We start from the raw sequence: 22,244 nt of genomic DNA, 5'->3' as shown, positions 1-22,244 counted from the left end.
TGTTGTACAAAAGCTTTTTATTTTGATGAAGTCTCAATACTTCATTTTTGCTTTTGTTTCCCTTCCATCAGGCAACATATCTAGAAAAATGTTGCTATGGCTAATGTCAGAGAAATTCCTGCCTGTGCTTTCTTCTAAGATTTTTATGGTTTCAGGTCTCATATTTAGGTCTTTAATCCATTTTGAGTTTATTTTTGTGTATGGTGCTAGAAAGTGTCCCAGTTTCATACTTTTGCATGTCCAGTTTTCCCAACACCATTCATTGAAAAGTCTTTTCCTCACTGTATATTCTTTCCTCCTTTGTTGGAGATTAACGAACCGTGTATACGTAGGTTTATTTCTGGGATCTCTATCCTGTTCCATTGATCTATGTATCTCTTTTTGCGCCAGTACCATACTGTTTTGATTCCTACAACCTTGTAGTTTGTCTTGAAATCTGGAGTTGTGATACCTCCAGCTTTGTTCTTTCTCAGGATGGCTTTGGCTGTTCGGGGTCTTTTGTGGTTCCATAAACATTTTAGTATTATTTGTTCTAGTTCTATTTGTTGGTATTTTGATGGGATTACAATGAATCTGTAGACTGCTGTGAGTGGTATGGACATTTTAACAGTATTTGTTCTTTCAGTCCACAAGTATGGCTCTTCCCATTTGTTTGTGTCATCTTCAATTTCTTCCATCAGTGTTTTATAGTTTTCAGGGTACAGGTCTTTTATTTCTTTGGTTCACTTTTTTCCTGGGTATTTTATTACTTTTGATGCAATTGTAAATGGTGTTTTCTAAAAATTTCTCTTTCTGCAATTTTTTGTTAGTGTATAGAAACACTACCAATTTCTGGGTATTAATTTTGTATCCTGCCACTACACTGAATTTGTTTATTAATTCTAGTAGTTTTTTGGCAGAATCTTTAGAATTTTCTATGTATAGAATCATGTCTGTGAATAGTGACAGCTTTTGCCACTTTAAGATGAAAAAGAGGAGGAGTAACTCATTTGCCCAATCTGATAAGGTAAATAAATACAGATCCAGAATTTGAATCCAGTCCAAATAGATAAAAGCCCTTAAGTTTAGCCAGATCAGGCACTGGGTACATGACCTAATCCCTTCAATCTCCCTTAAGGGCTCTAGAGTCCTCAAAAACAGAGGTCAGCAAGCTATGGCCCATAGGCCAAATCCAGCTCACTATCTGGTTTTATAAATAAAGTTCTTTTAGTATGTAGCCGCCATCATTCATTTACATAGTTTCTACAGCTGCTTTTGTATTACAAAGATAGAGCTGCTGTAGTTGTGACAGAGAATACAAAATCTAAAATAATTACTATATGACACTTTGTAGAAAATGTTCGTTGACTCTTGCTCCAGAATAAGACATCATAGCCCATCTTAACAGTTGGCTGGAAACAGGCCAACTCACCACAAATAGTTTTAAAGTAATTTCATAACTTGATAAATTTATTAAATATGGTAAATTGGTCATTCAATGAATTTATTTGCTGCAAGTTGAGTTCTGAAAAATTTTTTCACTCAGTAAATTCATTCAAGAATTATTTATGGAATATCTACTATGCTCCAGGTTCTCTTTGGATTTATGAATAAAAATGACCCCCCCACACTTTTATACATTACATTGCAGCAGCAGGAGACAGATAATAAACAATATGTATAATAAAAAAAGTAAATTATATGGTATTTTAGAAGGAGATACAGGCTGTGGGATTAAAAAAAAGTCCATGGGAGATTGGGAGCACAAATAGAGCTATACAATTTTAAATGGTATTGTCAGAGTAGACTTTTCCTCAACACTTTTCATTGAGAAGAAGATATTCAGCAAAGACCAAATAAAGCAAGGATAAAGGCACATAGGTATCTAGGAAAGAACATTCCAGGCACAGGAAGAACAACAAAGAGGACAGTGTATCTAGAGTAGAGAATGAAGGGGAAATTAATAAATATGGTCAAAGTAATTATAATGGATGTATCATGTGGATCCTTGTTGACCAATGGAAGGATTTCAGCTTATATTCTTTTTTTCAGTGTTCCAAGATTCATTGTTTATGCACCATACCCAGTGCTCCATGCAATACGTGCCCTCCATAATACCCACCACAAGGCTCACCCAACCCCCCACCCCTCCAAAACTCTCAGTCTGTTTCTCAGAGTCCACAGTCTCTCGTGGTTCATCTCCCCCTCCAATTTCCCCCATCTCATTTCTCCTCTCCATCTCCCAATGTCCTCAGTGTTATTCCTTATGCTCCACAAGTAAGTGAAACCATATGATAATTGACTTTCTCTGCTTGACTTATTTCACTCAGCATAATCTCCAGTCCCGTCAATATTGATACAAAAGTTGAGTATTCATCCTTTCTGATGGAGGCATAATAGTCCATAGTATATATGGACCATATCTTCTTTATCTATTCGTCTGTTGAAGGACATCTTGGCTCTTTCCACAGTTTGGCAATTGTGGCCATTGCTGCTATGAACATTGGGGTACATATGGTATGGCCCTTCTTTTCACTACATCTGTACCTTTGGGGTAAATACCCAGTAGTGCAATTGCAGGTAATAGGGTAGCTCTATTTTTTTTAATTTATTTATTTATTTATTTATTTATTTATTTATTTATTTATTTGACACAGAGAGAGAGATCACAAGTAGGCAGAGAAGCAGGCGGGGGGGGGGGGGGCCAGACTCCCCACTGAGCAGAGAGCCCGATGTGGGGCTCAATTAGATCATGACCTGAGTCGAAGGCAGAGGCTTAACCCACTGAGGCTCCCAGGCACCCCTGTATTTTTTATCTTTTTTTAAAGATTATTTATTTATTTATTTGACAGACAGATCACAAGTAGGCAGAGAGGCAGGCAGAGAGAGAGAGAAGGGAGGAAGCAGGCTCCCTGCTGAGCAGAGAGCCCGATGCGGGGCTCAATCCCAGGACCCTGAGATCATGACCTGAGCCAAAGGCAGAGGCTTTAACCCACTGAGCCACCCTATTTTTAATTTCTTCAGGAATCTCCACACTGTTTTCCAAAGTGGCTGCACCAACTTGCATTCCCACCAACAGTGTAAGAGGGTTCCCCTTTCTCCACATCCTCTCCAACACTTGTTTCTTGTCTTGTTCATTTTGGTCATTCTAACTGGTGTAAGGTGGTATCTTAATGTAGTTTTGATTTTAATTTTCCTGATGGCTAGTGATGATGAACGGTTTTCCATGTGTCTATTAGCCATTTGTATGTCCCCTTTGGAGAAGTGTCTGTTCATGTTTTCTGCCCATTTGTTGATGTGATTGTCTGAGTTTTGGGTGTTGAGTTGGAGGAGTACTTTATAGATCTTGGATATTAGCCCTTTATCTGTAGTGTCATTTCTGAATATCTTCTCCCATTCTGTGGGTTGCCTCTTTGTTTGTTGACTGTTTTCTTTGCTGTGCAGAAGCTTTTGATCTTGATGAAGTCCCAAAAGTTCATTTTCGCTTTTGTTTCCTTTGCCTTTGGAGACATCTTGAAAGAAGTTGCTGTGGCTGATGTCGAAGAGGTTACTGCCTATGTTCTCCTCTAGGATTTTGATGGATTCCTGCCTCACATTGAGGTCTTTTATCCATTTTGAGTTTATCTTTGTGGATGGTGTAAGAGAATGGTCGAGTTTCATTCTTCTATACATAGTTGTCCAATTTTCTCAGCACCATTTATTGAAGAGACTGTCTTTTTTCCACTGGATATTTTTTCCTGCTTTGTCAAAGATTATTTGACCATAGAGTTGTGGGTCCATATCTGGACTCTCTACTCTGTTCCACTGGTCGATGTGTCTGTTTTTGTGCCAGTACCATTCAGCTTATATTCTCAGTGAAATATGTGCGATGGAATTTTCTGAACAGAGAAGCAACATGATATGATTCCTATTTTAAAAAGATTACTGCAGCTACTTTGCTGATGATAGATTCTGGAAGGACAAGGGAGGGAGCTGGGATACTACTACTTAGGAAGCTATTATAGTTGTTCAAATGAAAGATGATGTAGAGTGGGACCAGTGGCTGGCAGTGGGGAGACAAGCAATGGTTGCATTCTGCTGGATGTATATTGCATTAGAGCCAACAGAACTTCCTGATGGATTGGATATAGATTTTTTAAAAATATTTTTATTTATTTGACAGAGAGAGGGAACACAAGCCAGGTGAGAGGGAGAGGGAGAAGCAGACTCCAATGAACAGGAAGCCCAATCATGTGGGGCTCAATCCCAGGACCCTGGAATCACTACCTGAACCAAAGGCAGATTCTTAATGACTGAGCCACCAAGATGCCCCTGGATGTAGAATTTAAATGAAAAAGTAGTTAAACTTTTTAACATAGCAATTAGAATGGAAGTACCAACTAACATGACCACGGGAACGATTTACGGTAGAGCAGGTTAGTATGGATGTCTATAAAACATCAAAGTAGGGTTACTGTGTTGGCATTATCTACACAAGGGCAGAGTTAATAGAAGGTTCTGGTTAGAGATGCAGATTTCATTGATTAAAATATAAATCATGTCATTTTGTTTCTGTATATTCTTTGATGGCAGGACCCTTTCTCATTCATCCTTTTATCTTTAGTCCTTAATATGGTGTCAGGAGCAAAATGAAAAACACTGTATTTTACTGATATTCAAAGATGCTAAATGAATGAATGAATGAATGAACAGATACTTTAATGAGACCAATATACACACTTTGAGAAAGGAATATTTTCCTTCAGTTAAAGAGAGAAGACCTCAAATTTTTTCATTTACCTTTAATAATATCTAGGAAGAAATGTACCTGTGGGAATCATGGTAAAAGATCATATATAATCTTCAAATTTAGCAGCAGGCAGTCATTATCATCATTTTTGTTGTATAAAGACAAAAAACACATTGGAAGTCCTAGTCCTTGTTATTCTTGATATAAAAGAATGGCTCACACTGATCAAAGAAGAATCATCAATTTCTGAACAAGCTGGATGATCAGAGAAAATGAATTCCAAAGAAAAAGGGCAGGAAAATTCACCCATCTGGGAAAAATACTGTAGTTGAAAACTGTGCCAAGAGAAATATAACAAATTAGAGAAAGTAGATAACTTTGCTAAAACTTAATTTTAAAATATATTTGTCAATATCATCTAGTCTAAGAATTATTAAGTATATTTTCCCAGATTACCTAGTTTTTGATGAATAATCTCAAGCCTATGATTTGTTAAAACTTGAAACTCTATTCAGATAAATATAATACTAATAGGAATATTTTATCACTTAATTTCCAGATTATATTTGTTAAAGGGAGTGGAATAGTTAGGTGGGTAGAACTAAAGTGCAAGGATATCTAGGATTTATTATTTCCCTGAATACTCCCCAGTTTGTCAGTATAAGTCCTTTTGTTGGCTTGTGATAAATGAAGATGAATTACACATTCTAAGATCTCGGTCTCTTTAAAATTCATGAAGCAGAACAAAACACACACACTCATGCGCACACACCACACACACAAAGACTTCTTAATGAAAATTCACAGTTAATAAGACAATTTTACTTAAAGGGGCAGATATGAACAATTTCATATTTTTCACATTAACTTCAGGTTCTATACTACTGCACAAAAAATGAGCAACACAATTCACTTAAGCTAACTTTCAAAACTGTATTTCATAAGTCAGAGAAAGACAATTATGCAGTTTCACTCATATGTGGAATTTAAGAAACAAAACAGAGGATCATAGGGGAGGGGAGGGAAAATAAAATAAGACAAAATCAGAGAGGGAGACAAGCTAGTAAGAGACTCTTAACTATAGGAAACAAACTGAGAGTTGCTGGAGGGGAGGGGGTGAGGGAATGGGGTAACTGGGTGATGGGCATTAAGGAGGGCATGTGATGTAATTAGCACTGGGTGTTATACGTAACTGATGAATCACTAAACTCTACTTCTGAAACTAATATTACACTATATGTTAACTAATGGAATTTAAATTTTTTAAAAACCTAGTTCTAATCCAAAAGGAATAAAAAATTTTGTGTTACTATAGGGAAAAAAAAGCTGTATTTCAGATGTGAATGATTTAAAAAAAATAGAGAAATTATCTTGGTAAGAATTCCAGGGTCCAAATAAAATGTATAAGAATGTTCAGGCTTCAGAGGTCTAGTCACACCTGATTTATAAAAATGTTTATTTAATTTTCTGAACAGGTAATATATTTATTTATTTATTTATTTATTTTAACTTTTTTAAATTCTGTTATGTTAGTCACCATACAGTACATCATTGATTTTTGATGTAGTGTTCCATGATTCACTGTTTACATACAACCCCCAGTGCTCCATGCAATCCGTGCCTTCCTTAATACCCATCACCAGGCTCACCCATTCCCCCACCCTCTCCCTTCTGAAACCCTTAGTTTGTTTCCCAGAATCCAAAATCTCTCATGGTTCATCTCCCCTTCTGATTTCTTCCCCTTCATTTTTCCCTTCCTTCTCCTAATGTCCTCCATGCTATTCCATATGTTCTACATATAAGTGAAACCATATGATAATTGACGCTCTCTGCTTGACTTATTTCACCCAGCATAATCCCACCCAGTCCCATCTATGTTGATGCAAAGTTGGGTATTCCTCCTTTCTGAGGGCTGAGTAATATTCGATTGTATATATGGACCACATCTTCTTTATCCATTCATCTATTGAAGGGCATCTTGGCTCCTACCACAGTTTGGCTAATGTGGCCATTGCTGCTATGAACACTGGGGTACAGATGGCCCTTCTTTTCATTACATCTGTATCATTGGGGTAGATACCCAGTAGTACAATTGCTGGGTCATAGAGCAGCTCTATTTTTAAATTTTTGAGGAACCTCCATACTATTTTCCAAAGTGGTTACACCAACTTGCATTCTCATCAAGAGTATAGAAGGGTTCCCCTTTCTCCACATCCTCTCCAACATTTGTTGTTTCCTGCTGTGTTAATTTTTGCCATTCTAGCTGGTGTAAGGTGGTATCTCAATGTGGGTTATTTATTTATTTTTTTTTAATTTTTTAAATTTATTTTCAGCATAACAGTATTCATTGTTTTTACACCACACCCAGTGCTGCATGCAATCCATGCCCTCTCCAATACCCACCACCTGGTTCCCCCAACCTCCCACCCCCCACCCCTTCAAACCCCTCAGATTGTTTTTCAGAGTCCATAGTCTCTCATGGTTCACCTCCCCTTCCAATTTCCCTCAACTCCCTTCTCCTCTCTAACTCCCCTTGTCCTCCATGCTATTTGTTATGCTCCACAAATAAGTGAAACCATATGATAATTGACTCTCTCTGCTTGACTAATTTCACACAGCATAATCTCTTCCAGTCCCGTCCATGTTGCTACAAAAGTTGGATATTCATCCTTTCTGATGGAGGCATAATATTCCATAGTGTATATGGACTACATCTTCCTTATCCATTTGTCAGTTGAAGGGCATCTTGGTTCCTTCCACAGTTTGGCAACCATGGCCATTGCTGCTATGAACATTGGGGTACAGATGGCCCTTCTTTTCACTACATCTGTATCTTTGGAGTAAATACCCAGTAGTGCAATGGCAGGGTCATAGGGAAGCTCTATTTTTAATTTCTTGAGGTGTTTCCACACTGTTCTCCAAAGTGGCTGCACCAACTTGCATTCCCACCAAAAGTGTAAGAGGGTTCCCCTTTCTCGACATCCCCTCCAACACATGTTGTTTCCTGTCTTGCTAATTTTGGCCATTCTAAGTGGTGTAAGGTGGTATCTCAATGTGGTTTTAATTTGAATCTCCCTGATGGCTAGTGATGATGAACATTTTTTCATGTGTCTGATAGCCATTTGTATGTCTTCATTGGAGAAGTGTCTGTTCATATCTTCTGCCCAGAATTTCCCTGATGGCTAATGATGTAGAACATTTTTTCATGGGTCTGTTAGCCATTTCCATGTCTTCTTTGGAGAAGTGTCTGTAATACATTTATATGAATGCCCATATAATGTACTAAAAAGAAGTCTCCCCTGACTCCCTCTTCCACAGGCCCATTTCCTAAGTTTGTATCCCTCTCAACAGGCAAACATTCCATATATTTATCAGGAACACATACAGTTACAAATTTAATCTATAAAAGGATTAGAACTTACATGGTATTGAGACTTCTTTTGCAAGTACATGGAATGTCTTTTCATTTGATTCCTAAATCAACTTTTGTGTTCTTGCACATTTCCTAAGTGTATTTGTAAACATTTATTCTTTTTCTATTGCTATGGTGAATAAGTTATTTTGTTACATTTTTATATGAATAAAATGTTTTTTTAAAGATTTTATTTATTTATTTGACAGAGATCACAAGTAGGCAGAGAGGCAGGCAGAGAGAGAGAGAGAGAGAGGAGGAAGCAGGCTCCCTGCTGAGCAGAGAGCCTGATGTGGGGCTCAAACCCAGGACCCTGAGATCATGACCTGAGCTGAAAGCAGAGGCTTTAACCCACTGAGCCACCCAGGCGCCCCTGAATAAAAGTTTTTGATTTCTATATATTAATTTTGTACTTTGCTACCTTAGTGAATTTTTTTTAACACTTGTAGAATTTTCAGTTGATTCTCTTGGGTTTTCCAGGTAGATTGTTATACAATTCATAAGTAGTTCTTTACCATCTCTTTTCTAATTTTTATAGCTCTAGTTAGTTAATTTCTTTGGCTAATTGCCTTAATATCTGTGCACATCCCTGCATTGTTCCTGATACTAGTTGTTATTGTATCAGTGTTTCCCCTGTTAAACATAGTTCTGGCTTTTGCATACATAGTTTCCAAATTACTATTATTGAATATTTTATCAAGTATTTATGTTGAATTTTACAAATACCTGTTTAGCATACCAGAAGACAACCTTATAATTTCTCACATTAGATTCTGGGCCAGATCCCTTCACAGAGGACTTCTAATATAACTTGAAAGAGAATAATTCTAATCTATTTGTCTATTTCAGAGCCTAATGTATGAAAGAGAAACTTCTAAATCATAAAGCAAACAGTGATACCAAAATTCCCCCAAAAAGATTACACACACACACACACACACACACACACACACACACACTCTATAACTGCAGATAAGACTTAGAAAAATGGATGCAATAATTCTATGTGACAAAATAATTCACCAAGGCATTAAAAAATAAGTTATAACCAGTATCTTCTCCCATTCCATGGGTTGCCTTTATATGGACCCCGGGGAAACAAACTGAGGGTTTCAGATGGGAGAGGGTGGGGAAAGGGGGTAACAGGGTGATGGGTATGAAGGAGGGCACGTGTTGTGATGAGCAGTTGGTGTTATATGCAACTAATGAATCATTGAACATTACATCAAAAATTAATGATGTACTATGGCTAATTGAACATAATAAAAAATAAGTTATAACCAAATGGGATTTATTAAAGAATACAATGATAATTTGTTCTAAGAAAATTGGTTGCTAAAGTACTTCATATTAATTTATGTAAGGAGGGAAGTCATACAGTTATCTATATGCTGAATAAGGTAGCCCTTGAATAAATGTTTCTATTTCTTCTAGGAAAATGGTCTACTTTGACTTTTAAACAATTTCTTCTGGGATTAGTTTCAGTAAATAATATTTTTCTAAAATATTGTTCATTTCATCCAGGTTTTGAAATATGTTTAAGTTGAACAAAATTAGTCTCTTAGTAGTCTTAATTTCTTTTTTTGACTATTATAACCACATAAAATAAGAAATGATATTTTCTCTTTCTTGGTTAGTCCAGCTAGCAGTTTATCTTCCTCTTTTATTGTAAAAAGCTAGTTTTTCACTGTATTTATTCTTCAAATGATTTCCTTTTCCTAACTCATTAATTCCTGCTTATAAAAAACAACTTCTAAGTCCTCTCTTCTACATTCTTATAATCTATTTTGGTTACTGATACAATATTAAATATAAATATTCTGAGTACTGCCTTAGGTAGGCCTTATAAATTGCAATATGTATTTTCTTACTATTTTCTAGACACTATGCAGTTTCAGTTCATATTTCTTCTTTGGTTTAAGAATTAAGAGAGATGCATTTTCCCAAAATGAGAGGTCTTCTTATTTTCTGGATTTTGTTGTTCTTGTTTTTATTTCTAGTTTTGCCATATTATGAGAAAATGCTTGCTGTACTATTTCCAATTTTTGAAATTTATTGAGATGGTCTTTGTACTCTAGTACATGGTTGATTTTGTGAATACTCTAGGGGTATGTGCAAAGAGCATCTTCTTTATTCAGAGAGTTCAAAAATGTCAGATCTTCCTCATTAATTATGTTATCAATTAACTACATTGTTAGGTCTTCCATTCATGCTCACTTCAAGTCTCAACTTACTGGACATTTCCTCTGACACATGTTTTCAAACCATGCATACCCTAAGCCCATATGGGCTCCTTTCCTCTCTGTTCATTTAGCACCTGCACTTCCTGCTATTTTCACAATTCTTACCCTGTATTACAACTGCTTATTTACTTGTCGACACATTCAAGGTCCTTGAGAACAGGGAAGATGTCTTGTACATTTTTGTATCCTCAGGAACTGACAGCACTTGGCACAGAATCATTTGTGGAATGAATGGATGAGTATCTCCACAGCTTTCCCTTCTTTAGAATTCCTCTTACAGAAGACTAGGGAGAGGGAGCGAGATACTGGGAAGAAAATATCAAGGATAGATTAAAGGTGTCTGGCAAGAAGATACCAGTCTAAACAAGTCCTATGATTCCTATCCAGACATTGGCAGCCCCCAGTGTTGGTACCCAGATGTGGTCAGTAGCACACCAAGAGCCCAAGTACATCAGAAAAAATGGCAAAGTGGTCACTGTTCAATATTTCTACTCTTATTCTTTACCTAGCCCTTGACGAAGCCACTAATCTCATAGGACTGATCTAGTTCCAACATTCAGAAACCACCTCAGTCCTTTTTTCCTCTTCTGCAATGTAAATTCCAGCCAATTAGGCCAATCTCAGTTAAGTACTGATTATATTAAAGTAATTTGCAATGAGTTGTGACTGATTCTATAACTTAATTTTTCAAGACATATGTTCATCCCCAAATGGGAGCCTGCTAATCCAAATACATCTTGAGTTAGTTGCTGTTTATCTCTTCTGAACAGCACCTTCACCTCCATGCTTAATTATGCTTTCAGAATGCATGGGATCAGCATAGATTAAAGCAGGCAGTCATAGACAGTCTTGCCCTTTTCATTTCCATTCCTCATCTGGAAAATGAGGGAATTCAGTTAGCTCATCTAGAAAGTTGTCTCAGCTCTAAAATTCTGTGATTGGTGTTCTGTCATCTAGCCCTTGCAAATTACTCTAAATAACCTCAGTCACCACTAGAGAATTAGTACAGACAAGCAAGGCAAATATTGAACTTGATCAATCCTCAAATTGGGGGAGGGGACAGTATAGTCAGTCTTTGACTATCCACATCACTGAGGCATGATACAAATATCTGAACAGTGAATAACGCAAAAATCTGTTATCAATGAGCAAAAACAAAAGAATAAGGAAGAATCTAAGATACCATCTGGGCCAAACCCTTTCCATAAGCATAAATCCCCTGAAAAGACCCATTATAGGAAGCATTCTGCTTAATCAAATATTCCAGTTAATTGTTAGGTTTAAGGGACTAGGAAATACAATGCCAAAAGACTTAGAGTACAATATAAATATCCCAAATGTTAAAACTAGAATGAATATGTGATGCCATCATGGAAATAAGGCTGGACCAAGAATCCTGATCCAGGCCTGGCTTTCCTCTTAACTGGTCCTTTGACATTAGGAAAATCTCTCAAGCTCTCTAACCTCAGTATCTGCACAGCTATAGTATGTGGAGATAGAATGAATTGTATATTGAAACATTTTTGAAAGACCAATGTTAATTCACAACATACATAATACTAATTTTTCATGGTGATAATGTTTCAGAATGTTAGAGAAAACTAGCCAAAATTACACAAACTTTGTATTCTCATAATATTACTCATAAATGCCTTCAATATTACCATCATGAGTCATAATATTGGATAAGGTTCGATAAAAGTTTATGGAAAAGATCAAATTCAATTATGAATTACAGAAACATAAATGAATCTCTAAATAGGATTTGTGCAAATAGACAGTTTGCATTCTGTTTATCAAAATTCCACAAGAATAATTCTGCACAGTTTTCTAAAAATAAACAGTTAGGGATTTAAAGGTAAAACCAAGCCATTTTAGGCCAAAAGGTCATTCTAAAATAAGAATAGTGGCAGGAAAATTAGTCACTCACTGATAGCACTGATTTCAAGATACAGCAGTTGCCCAAAATCTCTTAAGTGCTTCCATCCAGGAAGGAGTCACATGAGATTGACTCCCACATTTAATTTTAATGAAGATCTTAAATTGGATGAAACTATTAATTAATCTAATTTGCAGTACTCAAGGCATTGACTCTAACGGCAGGATGGGAGTACAAGAGGTCAGCTCCACCATGATAATCAGAGTTAACATGTTCGAGCATTTAAAAGGTACCAGGCCCATTTGTAAGCATTATCCCCTTGTTAGTTCATGTATATCTCAATCATTACAGCAAACCTATGAGATCAGCCCCATTATTGTCCCCATTTCTCAGCTGAGAAATCTGAGGCACAGAGTGATTAGGTATCTTGCCCAAAATGTATAGCTATAAAGAGGTAAATCCTGATTTGGACCTTCAAATTCAAACACTGGAGCAAATGGGTTTTACCACCATGCCAACATAGTATGGGTAGAGTACATGGCCATCAACTGTTGAACAAATTTACAAGGATTTGTTGACTGACTGCTAAAAATATGCAATTCATTTTGGGACCCTATATCTGTATACACAACAGCAATAACAAATTGAGATGAGAATTCAAGTGATACCAGAAAAAAAAAAAGCCCTTACAATGGAATATTTTGGTATGAATTATCTAGTTGTACCTTCTATGTTGATCAAACCATAGAGAAAATTTATTAACTTAGACTACCCTGGGTATTATTTACTTGAATTACAATGTATGATTAGTTCAGGAATTCACAACAATTTTTTTTTCTCTAAAGGGCTAGAGAGTAAATACATTAGGCATTCTGAGCTGTTAGAGCTCTATTACAGCTACTTAACTCTACCATTTTAAGTAGTAAGTGGAGAGCCATACACAATATGTAAATGAATGGGTATGGCTACATTCTAGTTAAACTTTATTTACAAAGAAAAGTAATAGGGCAGATTTAACTCATGGGCAGTAGTTGACGACCCCTGGACTCCAGCACAGGTGAATTGATTTTGAATAGCTATTTTATAGATGTTTAAGCAGGGAGCCTGCTTGAATGAATAGATTAAAAATGAATGTGTTATGGTTCTTGTTCTCTTATGCTAATTATATCCTTCCAAATAACTTGGCTATTATTTTTAACTAAACTTCCCTCTTTTAAAAGTTCAAAACTAAGCCACAAAATCTTACCAAATTCTGACTTTGCAGGGCCCAAGACAACTTGTCTCCTTTTCCTTCTCTCTTCTCCCTCTTGCTCTCTCCTGAAGACATCATGTATCAGTTAACTATCATTATATAACAAATTACTCCCGCTCCCCCCCCACACACACACCAACACCAACACCAAATTTAGTGGCTTAAACAAAATTTTAATCTTTACGTTCTACGGATCAGGAATCCAGGCAAAACTGGACCTCTGTCTTGGGGTCTCTCAGGAGGCTAAAATCTAGGTGTCAGCTAGGACTGCAGTCTCACATGAAGGCCCAACTAGAGAAGAATCCACTTCCAAGACAACTCATGTGGTTGTTGGCAGGATTCAGTTCCTTCTGGGCTGTTGGACAGAGGCCTCTGCTCTTCACTGACTGCTGATTGAGTGCCACGCTCAGTTCCTTGCCAGGGAGCCCTCTCCACAAAGGCCAGCACATGAAAAGAGCCAGAGAGAGCGCGCCAACAAGAAAGAAAGTACAAGCAAGATGGAAGTCTCTCTTTTATAACCTAATAATGAAAGTAACATCCCATCACTTTTGCCACAGTTTGTTAGAAGCAAGATGCTAGGTCCTGTTCACAGTCAAGGGAGGGGGTTATAATACCAGGAGGCAGGCATCAATGGGGACTGCTATTAAAACTAAGTCTTCATTGGTCTTTTAGTGTAACGGTGTTAACATTTTTAATTGATGCCCGTCAAAAGGATAAATTTGTACCTTTATAACTTGTACATCCTTATAGGTCAAAATAGAGCTATGACTCAATCTCCCTAACAAATATCATCCCTAGAATGGAACAGATTATGTTTCTGCAAATAAGGTGCTCTCATTATTTCCCTGACCCCAAAAGGGTTAGTATATGCTGAATAACTCTTGCATATTATTGATAGGAAGTATTAGTTTTTGTTATAGTTACACAATTCTCATTTGATTAGTTCAAAACTAGCTGTTTAGAACAAAAAGAGAAATGATGGGTGTTAGATTATATGGGTAATAGATCCCAAGTTGATTTGATATTTCTCCAGACTGGTTTTTGAACTGTGTGGACACTCCATTCCTATTGATGATGAGCAAACCAGCCAGATATAGGGCTTTTGTCAATAAGAAAGGAATTTTCAGGAGGAGTTATGGTTGGTTGGTTTGCCATGCTGGTTCTAAATGGTGCCTCATGTGGCAGGCACCATATTTGTGTCAGGCTTTCCTGATCTAATTTCAGGTTTGGGTCATTTGTTTTAGTAAACCGTGGGCCCTATAACAAGCATTTGGATGCGACAGTTCATTTGAGAGGTGGTCTCAGGAAGGATGAATGAGTGGAGAGTGTAAACAAGGAAAGGAAAAAGCCAATAAAGTGTATTACTGAGTTGGTTATCATGGAGGGCAACTAAGGTTCTGTCTTACTGGGGATCCTCTAAAAAACCACACAGAATTTTCACTGGACTTGTCCCACCGATAATGGGAAATCTGAGGTCTTTATCTGTCAACTCAACTTCCATTCCTCCATGGTTGAAGGCTGCCCCTCAGAGTGTTCCAGGCTTCCTCATATACAAGTAGAAAAAAGTTCTTAAAGCACCAGGAAAATCTCTTAGGCAGAGAAGCAGAGAGGTTCAGGGGCCTGAGGTAAGTTGCTGACTGTTTACAGGAGACTTTTGCATGGAATTTGCTGGTGATTTCAGTGCATCTGCCATTCCCGGTATTACACACAAATATTTTCCATCCTGCTATTGACTTGGTTTCCTCTCTCATCACTTTCTCTTTCCCTTGAGTCACAGAATCATAGAATAGCAGAAACCTTAAAGATCCTTTAAGTCCAAGCCTTTTCTATTTCTAAGAAGGAACCTGAGGCCCAAAAAGGTGAAACAGTGAGATCCAGTTAGCAAAGCCAGCCTGTGGCAAAGCCAAAAGCCACATCCTTGGCATCCTCTCAATGTTCACTCCATCACAGCCCTGCTACCTCCTCTGAGTTTCTATAATCCTGCAGGATTGATTGCCACCAAGGGACTGAGATTGCTCATAACTCTCTGAAGCAGATAGGTACAACTGATATATTAGAAACTGGTGTGCTCAATGAGTCCTACCAAAATCTTTTCACGTTTACAATGTATTGTTTTTACTCATCTGTACATTTCCATATTGAACTATAATAATAATGCTTCCTGATGTTTTTTTATTATTTCTTCAAAGAGCTCACTCGTCTATTTTTGTCATTTTGTTCAAGAGGCTGTAGGATTTCTTTTTAATTACTAACAGACTCCTGCAGGCTAGTATCTATTGCAAATAAGTCTCTAATTATTTGTGGGTGATTTGTGCTTCTGGGTTTTGTGGTGAGGAGAGAGCCATAGAGCTGATTGCATTGAAAAGCTGCGAGGCTACAGGAACTAGTTACCGTAGAGGCCAGCCCTTTGGTAATTTACAGTAACAAAAATTGAAATCACCAGCCCAGCCAGTGGCTTTTGTATCAGTTCATTCTCAACCCTGGATGGAACTGTAGCTCCTTTTCTTGTTCTTTCCTCCCCACATGCTACCTGGAAACTGATGGGGGCCTGGAATTTTTCCATTTCAGTTTTACTTTGAATGCTATGAAACAGTACACAGCTGCTCAGCTTTGGGGGCCTCAGGTTAGCAAGCACCAGGCAGGAGTGCTCAGAGTGTCAAGCCAAGAAGGGAAGGTTTCTGTCAAGTTTCTATCATAGACATATCCCCACTGGCCAGCTGCCTCCATTGTGAGCTCACATGCAAGTACAAGGACAGAGCCACGGGTTGGGTGGTAAACTTCTCAGCTACTGTGGGCTCTGCCATTCAGTTAACATCTCCCACCATGTCCTCAGCTGTGAAATAGTCTTTGAATACTTTTTGTCCCTCTACCAAAAGAACACTTGTTCTTATCCCCAGGATGTAGCATCCCAGCGCTCAGATGATTCAGGTACATTGTGGGGATGGTCTGTACTGGGAGAAGTCTCTCATACCCTGAAGTCATGAAAGGATTCTAGGCTTTCTCGAGGAAGTGGCTTCTCTGTAATTGCGGTCGAACTCGGTTTCTAAGACTGCCACCATTTTATAGTCCAGAATCAGCCATTCCTCACCGCTCTTACCTACTGACCGTCTCAGAAGTGGGCATGAATCAGGAGTCCGCCATCATGATTGCTGCGGGGCAATGAAAAGCCTTCATGTACTGAGCACCGGCCTGCCCACTGGCTCCAATGCTCTGAGTTTCAGAAACGGTCGGGGTGAGATGTTTGATGGGGGCTGCCTTCTTGATCTGGCCTCCTCAGCCTACTCTAGGGAGCACTGCCAACAAGTCCAGTCTAGGAGGTAGGGATGCCTCAGCTCTTCTATACTCCCTGGGGAGCACAAGATGGAAAGCTGGAGAAAACCTTTGTCACAATAAACCCCGGCCATCATTCCAAGGCCTTTCACTCAGCCATAGTCCAAAGAATAGGACTGGACTCTCTCTACTAACCTTCTCCCCCTTATCCTTCCTTGCTCACAAGTATGAACTTTGAACCTGGGTGGAGTGGGTAAGGGAATGAATAAAGAAGTGAAAAAAGCACTGACTGCCAACCAAGAAAGCAAATTGAGAACAGGGTGGTTATGTCTTATCTTTAAACTCATGTTCGTAGTGTCTCCACGGCTGTAGGTGTGACTGTACCGCCATTTCCCAGGTGCCTGCCCTACTGCAGGTGCCTTTCCCCCTCTCTTTCACACCAGATGTTGTCATCTGGTGAAATCACAGCCTGTGAGTAATTACCAGAGAGGGAGGTTCCCACAGGGGTCCGTGAGCCAAAAAAAGCAGGAGTGTGGAATTATGCCAGGTCGATGGGAAGAACAGCTCAACCACTCTTTGGCCATGAGATTGTGGTAGCTGGTCAGTCAACTCAAGTGTCCTTATCTTTATAATGGAGATAACTCCTAGAGCTGTGCTGTGGCAGGCTTTTTGTTGCTTTTTGGTGGTTTGTTGTCATGTTTTGGTAACAGCACCTATCAGCTCCTGTGACATATTCCTCTATCACTATGTATGCATTGTGCTCACTACAGTGAGGTTCCTTTTTTTTTTTTTTTTTTTTTTGCAAATTAGGGAAGTAATTTGTGTTGGGTAGTTTTTGTTTTGTTTTGTTTTGTTTTCATTTTTTTTTCATTTTTTATTTTTTATAAACATATAATGTATTTTTACCCCCAGGGGTACAGGTCTGTGAATTGCCAGGTTTACACACTTCACAGCACTCACCATAGCACATACCTTCCCCAATGTCCATAACCCCACCCTCCTCTCCCGACCCCCCTCCCCCCAGCAAGCCTCAGTTTGTTTTGTGAGATTAAGAGTCACTTATGGTTTGTCTCCCTCCCGATCCCATCTTGTTTCATTTATTCTTCTCCTACCCCCCTAACCCCCCACGATGCATCTCCACTTCCTCATATCAGGGAGATCATATGATAGTTGTCTTTCTCCGATTGACATATTTCACTAAGCATGATACAGCGAGGTTCCATTTTATGAGAACCTGGCTTATGTGGATTTGAAATAGGGCTGTGTAAAAATACAGAAAAGGTCTTAATGCATGCACAGAACATGAAATACAACAAATTCTACTTTATATTTATTCCTCCTGGGAAAACTGCCTTGAGATATGCAAGTTTTGAATTTCATAATGGCTTCAGGAGCTCATCCTTGGCCAACCAGTGTGACTGAGGGTCTGCAATCTGCCAAATGAGTGTTAAGATGTACATAGTGTCTTATTCAGTCCTTCAGGGAACCCGTGACACTGGAATCCTTGGGCCCCTACTTCAGTATGAGGAAACGGAGGTTTCCTCAGATTAAGAGATCTTCCCAAATTCACTGGTCATTCAGCTAGAATTCAGATCCAGGCTGGCTTAGCTCTAAAGTTATTCCTTTCCTTTCTTTCTTCCCATCGTCATAGTCTTCCCAATTTCTCTCTCTCTCTCTCTCTCTCTCTTTCTCTATCTCTCTCTCTCTCTCCCTCACATACACACACACACACACATAATGACCACACAAATATCTGTGAAGTAGAGAATGATTTCATTATTAACCCCCCCGCAAGAAAGCTGCTGGTTGTCTAACACTGAGATCATTGAATTGGCTCTTTTCTTCACTGGAGCTCTTTTTTTTTTCATAAGTGGGCAATTTTCTCCCAGGTCCCACTCCCTCCTCATTTCTGCCCTTGTTTGAGAATGTACCGTACTGCCCTTGTGGCACCGAGGGTGCAGCCACAGGAATTAGACTGTGGGAGAAATCAGTATTCCAGGCCAAGAGCTGAGAATGTGATGAGACATGTGCAAACACAAACACAGGGAAGCATATGTCCCCTGGTCCTGCTTCTTCTCCTTCCTTCAGAGGCCGCTCCCTCTGCACCTTGGCATCTTCCCCAAATGCCTACATTTGGGGCTGAGAGACTTGGGGACTTGGGGGTGCCTTGCCACAGGGCATCCCTCTGGTCCCTCTAACAGTGGATACCACCTAATAGTCCTTATATATTCTGGGGCTGGCAGTTCTACCCTTCCCTTAACCTCTCCACCCATAAAAACTCAACGTGGTCGTAGGCTTTGGCAAGCTACTTTGAACAGTTTGCTGACCACCATAATAGAGAGAAACTTACTCATCTTTGGAAATAATCAGCTATCTCAGCCCGTGTGCCACCCAACAAACGAATTGGTCCCTGAAGGTTGTTCAAAGTTTTGTGATTTAAGGAGTACCATTTTTTTCTAGTTGTCTCCTGCAGATACCAGCCTTGGAGGCACTGCCACCCAATGGCTGTTTCTACAAACAACACCTTTGCAAGAGTGTTTATTCAACATTCTACCCAGAACCCAGCAAGAGCTTAAGATATGGAGAGAAAATGGGGCAAGGGTAGTGACATTGTGATGGGCTAGGTACTTGGTGCTGCTCCCATCCCTCTCTGCCAAGGAAATCTGATTTTCCTGGCATTAAACAGCAGATGTGAGCTCTTTAATTAGGCAATAAAAATGGCAACTTGGCAATGAAATTATAAAGACAAAACTGTACAACGCCATGAATCTTTGGCACTAGGATTAATTCAACTGTCTATATTTTTCTGATGACATTTTTACAGTGACTGAAGGTAGGTAAGAGTCAAAACAGAAAGTCGAAGCCAGACTTCTCATTTCCTCTATAGTTGATTACCAGCTGTATGAGATTTAGACATGCATTTAATAAAATTATTTTCTCCCATAAAATGGGGATGGAGAGAGTTGGTGGTATACTTCATGGCAGTGGATGAAACACAAGTTCATTGGAGTTACCAAAGACTTCTGCTCCACATGATAAAAGCGTAAGTCAGGTTACTGTGACCAACAGGTATCTGTCATTTTAAGAGTTGCATTAACAAGGGTTAATTAAAAATTTGCCTTCTAAATTAGGTAAGAAGCAAGTGTACTGTACATAGCAGAAAAGCTTCTATTCTGGTTTAGCAACAGTTTATATGTACAGTTTGAGAATAAACATTGACTCAGGCAGGTGGGTGTGAGAGACCATTCCACTCAAAGAAAGAAAAATATCTCAGTATTTTGAGATTGCCCTATGAATCCATTTGGTCTCGTTTCTATTAAAAAACAATACTTGGGAGGCATCTGGGTGGCTCAGTGGATTAAGGGTCTGACTCTTGATCTCAGCTCAGGTCTTGATCTCACGGTGAGTACAAGCCTCATGTTGGGCTGCACACTAGGCATGGAGCTTAGTTAAAAAAATAGTATCATAGTCATTTGTGATTCTTCTCTACTGTAGGGAATTTCTCTCCATATGTGTTCGTAACTAACCCTCCTTACTTGTCTGCTGGAGGAATGTCACAGCTCTCTGTGGTCAGTCTAGAAACTGAGAATGTGGATATATTTTTGTTGACAAATTGTCACAGGAGAGTGGCCTGCCCATGAAGGATGGAGAGGGCATTCAAGCTGTATGGACATCTAGGCAAACCTCATACAATGATGATTCACTCTTCTGTGCGAAGGATAAACCCTGGGTAGAAAATGGCCTAACCCCTAAACAACCAGCTTCATGACATGGAATATGGTGTAGTTTTTCAAATATAAACAAAACAAATTATGGGACTAAAGTAAATAAATTCATAGCCTGATTTTCACTTTTGAAACGGATCTGAGAAAATCATTAATAAAAAATTTAACTCAAGAAAACTTGCCCAAGTTTCCAAAAAATGCCAAGACAGTCTTGAAAAGAACAGTGATGCAAAACATCTCTAAGAAATGTCAACATGATGCCAAAAAAACTGAGCAATGAGCTCAACTCCACCATCTAGGCGATGTGTTTGCATACCAGATCAATGTTTATTTAATGCCACAAAAATCTAACCCATTTGACTAGCTCTACTTTTTCACAAAATAGGTTTACAAACTACATAAATTGTAAAGTCATGAAATTAATACGTATGCTTCTTTCCCTTAATGCAAATAAATAAAGAGTAATCTGGATATTATCACCTATAAAGACTGAAGCTAATTTTTTCCTTTTAGTTTTTGTTGTTCTCATTTTTGTTTTGGTAGGTGGATCCTTCATATAAAGCACTGATTGTGAAAGGAATCTGAATTTATATATGGCTTGGATCACTTGTCAATCAACAGAAACTATGGGACACTTAGGATATGCTCAAAGACTTGTCCTTGGTGGCATAGATACAAAAGACATTACTGGGTCTTTAACCTCCAGTATCATACACTTTAGTTGGGTGGATAAAACTTGCATACATGAAGCAAAGACTAAACTGTACAATCCTAACTGTAAGTGTAACACAAATCCTAAAGATGGGCAAGACCACTGTGGACTAGAATGGGCAGGGAAAGCATCACTCTGGAGATGGAGTTTGAGCTACTCCTTGAGGAATTATCTGGAAGTAAACAGGTAGAGGAAAGGCAGGAAGAGTTTCTACATTGGCAGAAATATATAGGCCAGGTTTTCTCAACCTTAACACTATTAACATTTGGGGTTGGCAAATTCTAAGCCATGGGGATGGTGTTGTGCATTGCTGGCCATTTATAGCAGTAACCCCGGCCTCTAACTACCAGAAGCAGTGACAAAACCCCACTCGCCAGTTGGAATGACCAAAAACATCTTCAGGCATGGTCAAATGTTTTCTCAGAATAATATTGTCCCCAGTGGGGAACCACTGGACTAGATATAGATGCCTGGGCTTGGGGAGTTTTTGCTTTCTCCATCTCAGAGTTTGTCGGCCACAGAATTATTGACATTTGGGACTGGATAATTTTTCATTGTGGGGGTTGTTCTGTGTGTTATAGGATAGTTAGCAACATTCTGGTCCTCAACCTCCCAGACACCAGTAGCACCTCCCCCTGGTTGTGACAACTCCAAATATCTCCAGACATTGCCACAGGTCTCCTGGGGTGCAAAATCACATCCATTTATGAACCACTGGTGTTCTCAGTAAGAATGGAGTTGGCCCCCTCAGGGATAAGCAGAATTGCTTAAACAAAGCACAAGGTTCATGTTAAGAAAGAGTGGAATAAGATTGATTAACTAGGGTGGACACATACTGTGAGAGATCTTGGATACTAGAGCCTATAATAGGCAGCCTCGGCTGTTCTTAAGCAGATGTGCTGCAAAATGTAATCGGCATTTTAAATTTAATCTCGCAGAAGCAAAAGGATAAACTGCCACGGAGAATAACTGAATACGGGGGGGGGGGAGCGCTCAGTCAGGAAGTTATAATAATCAGGTTTAAGTATGGATGGCCAGGGCTG

At 38.8% G+C, this 22,244-nt stretch overlaps 1 protein-coding gene across 2 annotated transcripts in view; it reads left to right on the top strand.

Annotated features, from left to right (window-relative positions):
- Positions 1-22,244, top strand: part of GLRA2 (glycine receptor alpha 2) — a 177,026-nt gene that overhangs the window by 110,997 nt on the left and 43,785 nt on the right. The window lies entirely within an intron of this gene.

This window comes from Lontra canadensis, unplaced genomic scaffold, assembly GCF_010015895.1.
Source record: "Lontra canadensis isolate GAN:19392208 unplaced genomic scaffold, GSC_riverotter_1.0 scaffold68, whole genome shotgun sequence".
NCBI classification, from domain to species: domain Eukaryota; kingdom Metazoa; phylum Chordata; class Mammalia; order Carnivora; family Mustelidae; genus Lontra; species Lontra canadensis.
This window is presented reverse-complemented; position numbering and strand designations above follow the sequence as displayed.